This window comes from Homalodisca vitripennis, unplaced genomic scaffold (genome assembly GCF_021130785.1).
Source record: "Homalodisca vitripennis isolate AUS2020 unplaced genomic scaffold, UT_GWSS_2.1 ScUCBcl_400;HRSCAF=2322, whole genome shotgun sequence".
NCBI lineage: Eukaryota > Metazoa > Arthropoda > Insecta > Hemiptera > Cicadellidae > Homalodisca > Homalodisca vitripennis.
The window spans coordinates 56729-67826 of NW_025776542.1; positions in this window are offsets into that span (position 1 = coordinate 56729).

An 11098-nucleotide genomic window follows, 5' to 3' on the forward strand; every position below is an offset into this window, starting at 1 on the left:
GTTTATAATTTATGTAAAAAAATTACCTTTAATTGATATTTATTTTTATAAGTAATAAAGTGTTAAGTAACATATAAATTATGAAATATTAATATTATACGGCACTATCTGCAGATGATTTTATAACAGTTTAGTTTGTCATAAACTACTGAACAAGTTGTACTGTGGCAGTTTATTGATAGTACTTAAAACAGATATAATAGAAGCGAAGAGTAGATGCTTTTCATAGTGAAGTGTTAACATGGAAGGATGTAGTGGAACACTCCAACTCGAGATTAACATCCGTACCGGTGAACTGGAGCGATAGCAGAGTGGGAACAGGTTAGGTATATTGCTTCAAAGCACTTACTTATAACACACAAATAAGTTAGTAGGTACAAGAAAAAAACTCATATATTAGTTCATGAGAACTGTAAAAACACTATAAAATCAATTCTTTGTTAGATAATTTGATAGAGGGAAAAAATAATGGATGGAGAATCACGTCGTAAATCTATTGTTGCCCTGCTGACATTGCATTCAGAGTCATCTCAAATTGTTAAGAAACTACTTAATCTTGTCTAGCATGTGACACCAGCAGTACTATCTGTATACCAGATACAGTTAAATTAATAGTTGTGCAACTTAACATATTGGATGAGTCCGCAAGACAACTAGTGATACTATCGTGGAAGAACTGACCATTAGTAGAATGAAAGTAGTATGGATACATGTGAAACATATAATGTTTAGTGTCAAGGGTAATAATAGATAAATTAGTAACAGTAGGCTAACTAAATTTAACAAAATTTGCTAAATTTGGTTTAAATATGTGTAAAATAACACAAGGGCCACACCACACGTACTAATATGAGTATTAAAAATTATATGTTAAAATATAAAATGTTTGGATTCAGTTTTTTTTTTACCAAACAAATCAATTTATTCAACTATTTAATCGTTTTTATCTCTTTTACCCTTACAGTCAGTGTACATACATTAACTAACGCTACAAAAAACCCATTTATGAAATGCACCGTCATCGAAACCAGTGTACCTCGTAGTTAAATATTTACATTTTGGAATATTATATTTTTTTAATATTATAAGAAGTACTTAATTGCTAATAGAATATTCACTGGAACACACATTTTATAAATAAAAGACATGTTAAATCATTACGTTCGTCAAAATGTAAAGCTTCTCAATATTTCCCTTTGTAACACTTTGCATACATTTTCACTTTGTCTGCATTGACATTTTAATTGACATTTACAAACGAACAGTGTGAAACCATAATCAAACATTCAGTGTTGTAACAATTCGGCGCTTTCATTGGTTGATACTGGCTATTTGATCAAGTAGTGAAGTTATTTTCCCTGCGGTAATGGGAGTGTAAATGAAAATTGTTATTTTCATGACAGATCTGCGTTGTACTTTACAGTGCTTTCCCAAAGTGGACTGAAATTCTCCATAAAGCTTTACATAATGATGAAATGGGTTTTGTAATTGAAGTACTGAGCATTAGATTCCCACACGATATTATAAACATGAAATTTTGAAATAAATATTTCCTTTCAAAATTTAATACATCAATTTACTGTTGCATTCTACAGTGAGATAGGAGTAAGGCAGACCATGTATCGGATAACAGGCTGTTCTTATTTTAAATGCAATATTTCAAGTCAATAGCTGATTTTATTGGTGAAAAATAGAACGATTGTCTGCTGATTGGTAGGTTTCAACAAAGCTCATCTGAACTCTATGATAGGATAACACGATTTCGGACATTTTCCACCGTTATGGGTTATAAAAGGTAGGGGAAGTGCGCTTAAGTTGCACCTGTGCCTAAAATGCACCTCTGGTGTTTTGGCAAAATGAAAAGACATACAGCGCTCCACGAGGGACCAAGGTGAAGCTCTAACAGTAAAAAAGTCATGCCACTCACTTGGGTTAATGAGGGAGTTGATTGCCGTTCGTATAAACAACTTTCGTTTATTTCACAGTGCGCGTGTTATTTTTGGTGATTTTCACTTTATGGTACCACGATCCTGTGAAGGCTGAATAAAATTCTTATTATATCACTATATAGTAGGCAATCTTAGCTTTTAAATTAAACGTAGTTCGATTTAAAATATGCAACCTAACCTCAAACACGAAGTAGTTAGTTTCAATATGGCGATTTGCCTACAATGCACCGCACCTGTTTTCCTAAATTCCACCACTTTTTTACTGGTTCAATTTAGGCTAATATGATATTGTTCATTTCAGATGGCGAATAAAGGTAGAAAATACGGTATATGGAAGGAAGAGGGTACGGAAAGGGTGATTGCGTCATCAAGAACGGTGATATGGGCCATTAATGCAGTTGGTCGGGTGTACGGGGTGCCGGAAAAAAACATTAAAAACGGCGCCTCGCCGGAACAAATACCTATGCAACTGATTCTAAACAGGTGTTCGGTCGTCCCCAAAGACTAGCCAGCTGAGTTGGAAAATGAATCGGTACAGCACGTATTAGATGTAGAGAAAATGTTTCTTGTAGTTACCCGAGATTTGAAGAAGTTTGCGTTTCAACTAGCTGAGGCTAATGGTCTACCGCATAGATTCAATATGGAAACCAAAATGGCAGGTGATAAATTGTATTATTCTTTTATTTCAAGGCATCCACAGTTGTCTTTACGAAAACCGGAGGGAACATTAATGGCTAGGACCAGTGGGTTTATAAAGGAGAAAACGGATATTTTCTACGATACCCTGACAAAAATAGTTGATGTAAACAAGCTGCAAGCCTCTGACATTTTCAATGTCGACGAGACAGCCCTTTCAACCGTCCAGAGGCTACGTATGGTTTTGGCCAAAAAGGCAAACATCAAGTGGGGTCAATGACTAGTGCAGAAAGGGGTACCCTGACAACTGGGATAATTTGTATGAGTGCAGCTGGTGTTTTTGTACCACCAATGCTTGTTTTCATAGGTTTGAGATTCAAATCCGAATATAAAATAGGAGCTCCTCCTGGGACCACGTTTGACATGACAGAGTAGTTGGAGCAATGCTGAGGTATTTTTGAACTGGTTAAAAACCTTTGTGTCTTTTATCAAACCTAGTAAAGATAAAAAATGTCTCATTATACTAGATGGCCATACGTCACATACAAAAAATCTGGAGGTTATAGAATATGCCAGAGGTCATGGGGTCATCTTGTTATCCCTACTATCACACACAAGTCATAAGTTGTAAAGATATGGTATAATAGGAAAACGCAAAATGAAATCCAGTTATTTCAGTTTAAAAGTTATGTTGATTTCATTGTATAACATAGTAAAAGTTTTCTTTTCATGTCCATGATTCATAATAAATGTTTTTTTATGACATTTCGTGGTTTTATTCTTCCAAAAAATGATTTTAAAAGCGGTGCAATTTAGGCATAATGGAGGTGCATTTTAGGCACATAAAGTGCAATTTAGGAAAAACTTTTTTTGTTTAATTTAGCTCGCAATTTTGTTAAATGGCTACTTATTCCAAAAATAGCCATTAAATCTTCTTTGTATAGCCCTTAATAATAATACTGAAAAAAAAATATTAAAAAAAATTTTGTTTCCTGAAATATACATGAAAGCGCTTAAGGGGTGCGATATAGGCGCACTTACCCTATAATACAACGTTTTGATGATTAGAATCCTTTTCGTCAGGTGGGGCAGGTGTTAAAACGTACAAAAATACAGAACGGAAAGAAGTAAAGAAGGAAAAGAAAGGGTTCAAACGTACCTAAATACTGCTTGGGGTCCAGTCCAGGCGTTGTCACTACACATGATGCAAATCCCGAGCACAAATCACAAGTACGAGGGTCACAATCACACATCGCACTAGCACAGGCTAAAGTGGGATACTATCCTGACGAAGAGGATAGATTCCAATCCTCAACACATTGTGTTATACCTTTTATAACCTATATCGATGGAAATGTCCGAAAGCCTTTTATCCTTTCAAAGCTTCATTCGCCAACAGCAAAAAAAAAAAAAAGAAACAACACAACAAAAATTGAATTCCATGGTTGGACATGTTATATCATAGAACTTAGTCTTGATTATTAAGAAAGCTTTTTGCAAATTTCACGTCTACAGAGGAAATTATGGATGTGTTGAGATAGTTCTTATACACTACTTAATCTAACGCATGTTAAGGTCTCAGATGATTTTATTGAGTTTTTTCAAATTTATTTATTCTGGTAATTTCTTGTTGCCATCAAAAGTACCCATTAAATAATTATTAAATTATTAAATTAAATTAAATTATTAAAAATATTAGCGCTCAGTCAAATCAAAATGTCAAGTCCAAATCCTCAGTCAAATGACATGCACCATACTCAGTGTTCCTTATACAGGGTGTCAATTAAGTCTGGAACCTCTTTTTTAATTTTTAAACCACAATATAAAAAAATACCAAAGTTGACCTATGCTGCTGTTTAAAAATTTTGTCTGACTCCTTGTAGACCGTCCCCCAAAGGGATTATCCGGTCGGTAATTGGGCAGATGTGTGCGTTACTATCACCAGTAAGCACGTGTGAACTTTGGTATTTCTTTCTATTATGGTTCAAAAATTAAAAAAGAGGTTCCAGACTTAATTGACACCCTGTATATTAATTAAACTTCATGCCTGATTTCGTCTATATGATAATTTGTTCTAGTGATATCTTGAGAGGAGAAAGAGAGAGACGGAGCGGCCGACACACAGAAATTAATTATTTTTCTTTGGGTTGTAGAATTAGCTAACGCTCAGTTAATAACTATTTAGGTGATGCAGAATGTAATTATGGATTCTAATACACACATTCCTATGAACCTTAACCGTATCATCGAATGTAAACTTACAAATATTTATGTTTACTAATATACTTTCAGCTTGATACTTTTTATTCAAGTAAGTAATAACATTCGTTAGAATGAAATGTAATTTTCAATGATGTAATACAAAAAGTAATGGTAAAGTTTAGACTTAAGAAAACTGGATATCATTCCGCTCTGGCACTACATCAAATTTAAATAAATGTTCTATGGTTTATTCATGTAGCACTTGTACTCAACGCATGTGTCTTACAGAGCACTGGATATTAGTTAGTAATGTAACTAAATAGATGACTATTAATGACATCAGCAATCCAGAAATTCCATCGTGGTATGTATATATTCTAGTTGAGATAGAGGTTCCGGCCGACACGACGCTCATATTCATGATTATTAACTTCCGGGCCTATATAGTGAAACATTAGGTTCGGAGGTATGGAGTTTCAAGAATAAACTTCATCTTCATTTACTCTTGGGGCCGTTCTGATACGTGTTACCAACGATATGAAAAATAAATCCCTTTTTCATAAGGATTTTAATCAAACTAGAGCTAAATTTAAATAAGTAAGAGTTATTTTCAGACACATCTTGTGGATGTGTTTTAGTTACAAAAGGTATTTGTGACTAGTTTATACATCATACAAAAATAAATTTTTAAGAGAAATCCTTAAGATGTTATGGAAAGAGCTATCATATTCAAAAAATTAATGCTTGCTACATAATGATAAAATATTAAAAATACTTTATGGACAATAAACGTTAAAAAAAGCAATGTGACCGCAACGACATGAAGGAATGTGGAATGTATTCTCTAACACCGAAATTTTGTCTAAGTAGATGTCACGTCTTTGATGCTGAAGGAAACAATAAAGTAGTGACTTGCCCCCATTTTGTTACTTTTTTAACATGTTTAAAGGTCAGCATTGCCACATGTTGATTGTATCCGAATTTATTTTTTCATAAGTATTGATGATAAGAACATATTATACAAGTAAGTTTTTTAACTTTGTCTTAATGCACGTGTTTTAATTTTGATTCGTGCATGATTTCTATTCACGCCCTAGCCTTGAACTTATTTATTGTCCATGATCTAAGTTGAGGGGTGTTCACATATCTGACATCACTGACAGGAGATTCATGGCTTCACGTTTGTTCAAGTATATACCCAAATGTAAGGCGTTAAGCTGACGGATCTATTAGCGAACGTCAGCTGTGACGTTAGCGAATGTCACAAAGTGTGTTTCTCCAATTAGAAATATAGAGAGTTACGATAATGGCTTGGCATCAAAATAGCGGTTTCCAGAATGATATTCCATACTTTTCATACTTCATTTCATACTTTAACCTAAAGCATATGTACAAAAATTTAGCAGGAAACTCAAAGGTTATTACTATTATATTAGACTGGGTCACTGTTACATATTTTTGGGTTTTTTTTGTCTTAGTAAAATATTTGATGTTGAGTACAATCCCATTAGCTTAAGAAAATTTGATCTTTTTGTTATCTGCAATATTATTCTACAATGGTTTTTAATCCTTTCTGGTAGCACAGGTTACATGTACTCGTAATGAACCAAGTCGAAAGGGCATGAATTAGCCGAGAGATTTTTTTGTAAAAAAAATTAGTTCTTGAATGCTCAATACTTTTTTTTTGTACTGATATACTCTACCACTTAAATGCAACAATTCTAAATAAAACATTGCACTTCTATATCACACATTTCAATCATAGTTTTAAATTAAAATTTTTTTTTGCTCATTCAAAATAGAGTTTGTCTCTTTCTTGATGAAGACAAGACAACCTCCGTAACTTCTAGAATGGTAATGAAAATACTGTAGGTGTACACATAGATCAGGATTTGAATTCGTGTACAATTGTTACACCAGTTCATTATGCAAAAGATTGTATAACTGAACAATAGTTGCTATGCGATATCTGTCCAATTTTTTTTGGAAACTTTTTTAAGCCTACATACTTTAGATGTTTTGGATTCAATCAGTATCTAGTGGAAAAGGGTAATCGATCCTTAGAATCTATGTGCTATAACAGAGTGATTTTGTCATTTCATTCGTACGTGAGGACGTTATTCCTTTTAGATTAAACGCAGATAAATTTTATATTGTTATTTATTTATTTAAACATTTGCATTTAATACATTTTACTATTATTTTTAATGATTTTTTAAATTTTTATTTGGGAATAAATCTAACTTATAAATGTCAGTCAGTTAAAAATGTCAACCAGGTGCAGTTTTTCATTTTAGTCAAATCAATATTCTAAAATAGTCACTAGGCCTACGTTACTTTTCTTAGAAGGTTCACTTATTCCCAAATGCCAGCTATGTGAAACATGGTTTGTGATTTTATCGTTTGATAAAAAATGTGCAATTTTGCCTGGAAACATATATACAATGTTGAGAACATATTAGACCACACTATTATCCTTAATATTCATTGCTTTCACTTACAAAATGGTCGAAAAGGAATTTGTTGGGGTAAAACCATACATTTATGTCCAAAAGATATTTAATAATATGCAATTTTATATTATTCCCGTAAAAATGCTATACAAAAAATAATTGTGCTTTAACCTGTACACCTCAATAAATTTGAACAAATATATAATACAAAATTACTCAATTTCAACTGAAAAGGAATATTTTGTTACAATAAATCATTTAAAGCACATAATAGCTGGTCAAAAGTTAAATTCATTGAAGTTTTGCATTAAATTTGGGAGTTAAGTAATAAGGAAAACGTGGTATATAATTCAAAATAGTTAGAAGAGAAAACTTTCCTGCTCTTCGCATGTGCATGATATTCTTAAAGAAAACCACGAACACTGTTTAAACTTCTAAACTCGTTACTTTGCATCTCAGGTGGGCACAAAATATTTTACTATTACGTGTGTACATGGAAGTAACATCGTACAGTGAAATGCCAGAAAAAAATCTAAAATCTTACCAATATTTGTTTTAACAAAGAATTTACTTGAAACATGGCAATAAATAATAGAAAATAAAATACATACTTTTGACGCTGATTGTTTAAAGAATAATCTACAATAACTAATGTTTCTCACTGCTGTGCTTTTTAGTAAGTCTTATAAATATTAATGAGCATGCAGTATTCACATATTTTGGCAATAACAGTTTTCATCAAATTTTGCTAAAATATTTTTTAATATTATTTATAGTCTTCTCTATACGTCTAAATAAATCAAAAGACACGATACCTTTATTTAATTTTCTGTGGTTAGTAAAATAACGATGGCAAAATAAGCGTTATTAGAAGAACACGTTTCGCGAAGTATTTCATTACGTAATAAAATCAAACATTAAACATTTACGCTTTAATTAAAACCTTATAAATTTTATTCATAATAAACTTAAACATTTCAATATTTATTTACAACCGTTATTCTAAAACATCTATATAGTACGGTGATATTATCGAATAACTTTCGTATTATTATTTTTCTGAATACACATTTACCGAGAACATAGTTAACCATACTTCGAAAACTTATTCTCTTTCTACAAAAACATTGTGTAAATTCATAGCAAATAAAACAGAATTATATTTATTATATATTACGCAAAGAAATCATGTTTATTATTCATAATTCAATTATTATTACATTACTTTTCCGATGTTTCGAATCCTGTAAACGATCTAAGTATGGGTAAGACAAACAGGCATTGTTGTCTGCTTGTTCCTTGTCCGCAAAGAACTGGAAATTACTGGAAATGTCCGTTAGGTCTAGTTTTTCTCCCTGAAACAAAATTCGTCTTATTGTTCGAGAGTTTCCAATTTGCATGGCGGGTATCAATGTTCTTGCCGTCTTAAGATGTCCGTGTAGTTGTGTTTAGTATCATGTGAGTTATTTTCATGACGTTTTGAATTCAACTCATTTCCTAAAATGAAGAGAATCGTTCAGGCTATTATCCTTTCATAAAAATACAAAATTTCATAATTTATCAGACCTGTTTTGGCAATTAACACGTTAAAAACACATATTACATCTTTCCAAGCTGTATAAAATTTAAACAATTTCTGATATATTATCATTTGTTCGTACCATTCTATTATTAAAATAATAAATCCAACCGAACACCAAAATGATGATATCATTTTCCCAACCATTTTTCGTTATATAGTGATACAAGAAATCAATCAATAGTGATACATGTCAAGATCTGCAATGAAATCTTTTCTTCAAATGAATAAAATGTAATACTTATTTATTAAAACTATTCATTATTCACCTAAAGTATGTAACGTTCCAAAACATACTCCAATGAAAACTTAGGGGCTGTTATCGATGAGAGAATAAATAATTTACGCTTGGCTAACATCTTTCGAATTTGTAAAGTTTATTTAAAAATAATCTTTAGTTTTCAAACTGTGATTTTAGATTTTTTTGCCACGGACAAAAATGTGTGAATGTGTAACTTTATTGGTATTATACAAATATTTTCTTAAATTGATCCAATTTCCGGAATCAAGTTCAATATTAAATTTAAATGTTGTCTGCCTACTAAGTTCCGTGTAGCGTCTTTGGATTTAATTTTTCTCTGAAGTAGTTTCCTTTACACACAATAACCAGGAAAAGTGCAGAACCGACTAATCTAAACAATGAGAGTTTAAAGTTCAACCTCCGGGCTCGATAAGCCAGTCACGTACACACTTCCTTCCAATTAGGAATGGTTCTAACGGCCGTAATGGCAAACAGACAATAACGTCATTCACTACAAGTTTGATTGTTTAGAGTTTAGAAACAGCAACAGATAAATTATGCCAATCAGTTTTAACTTGTGAAAAAACATCTGAAGATTTTAAACGTCAAAGATAATATAATATCAGCTGACTTATGCTTAATGTTTTATTCCAACTTATCGCGTTTTTACTTAACTGATTGGTTAATAATCATAAAAATGTATTGCTCGTTACAAAATATCTAAAAGTTATAATTAATTACTTAATTAAATTACATGAATCATAAAAAAACACGTTGTTATATAAGGAACAAGACAATCTGATTATCGTGAAGTACACTACAATAATACTAGATACCGCATTCACAATATAAATGAGATAATTGTTGTGTGACATAATAATAGTTAATAGTTGTTGTAAATTGTACGAATCAATATATGAATCAAGCAAAGCTGTTATCCAGCAAAAATGATCAAAGTGGGGACGATCTGGGTGGTTTAACAGATTGCATGGTTTTGGATTTGTCACGCTCAGAGGGGTGTACACAACAATGGCTCGTGTACAATTGGTTTCATATAAACAGTATCGCGGATTAAAATGTTTGTGCTGTTATTTAATCCCAGTTCAAATAAAAACAAGCGATTGGGCACGGACATGTGTATACAGAATCTCTGTGTAAGCATGAGTGTAGGCGTGCTGTACAGTTTCTATTTTCCATATTTCGTGAAAATAAAGTTTTAAAGCACAATTATGACGTTAAGTAGCTATATTACCAATAAATGTATACATTCATACATTGTGTGATCTTTTAAAATGAAAACAGCAGAAGTCAGTGACTAAGACACTATTAAATGAAGACCGTTTTACCACGTATATATTGAACATTTACTTTTATTTTAGTGAAGTCAGCAGTTAATACTTAAAATTATATACGAATACAAGAGTACCCATCTATTGAGTAAATTATTCATGTATGCAGTAAAACAATTTTATTATATAAATTAAAAATTTATATTAATATGTCTGTTACCGAGAAGTACACATTCCTCATAGAAAGCATTGTGCTAATCTGAATGTGGGTTATCACGTCCCACACGTGCCTTACAACGTACAAAACAATCTTTCAGCATTAATATACGTGCTCAAAGTGTTATTATTGGTCACATAAATCCATCAGTATTGCAATTTTCTTTAATATGGACTGTCCGTGACCAACTGTTTAGAATGCGTTCACGATTGATGTTATTCATTACTTAATTAAATTATATTCTAAGAATAGTGAGGGGGTGCTAACTGTTGCTGTAAAATATTATGCTTCTTGGCCTATGTCACATACGTAATGATGTATCTCCTTTTTTATAACTAAAATGCAATGAATTCCTAAATGTCAATCTACAACTAAAACAGCCAAAATTTATGTGTGTGAGTTACGTGTAATTAAGTTTTATGTGTTAATTTATTATGAAACGTGCCTAAAAGTAAAATTTGAAGATGCTATATAATTAAAACTTTGGACAAAAAGGTGCGGTTCTCACAATCGCTTGATGATTTTGAAACAA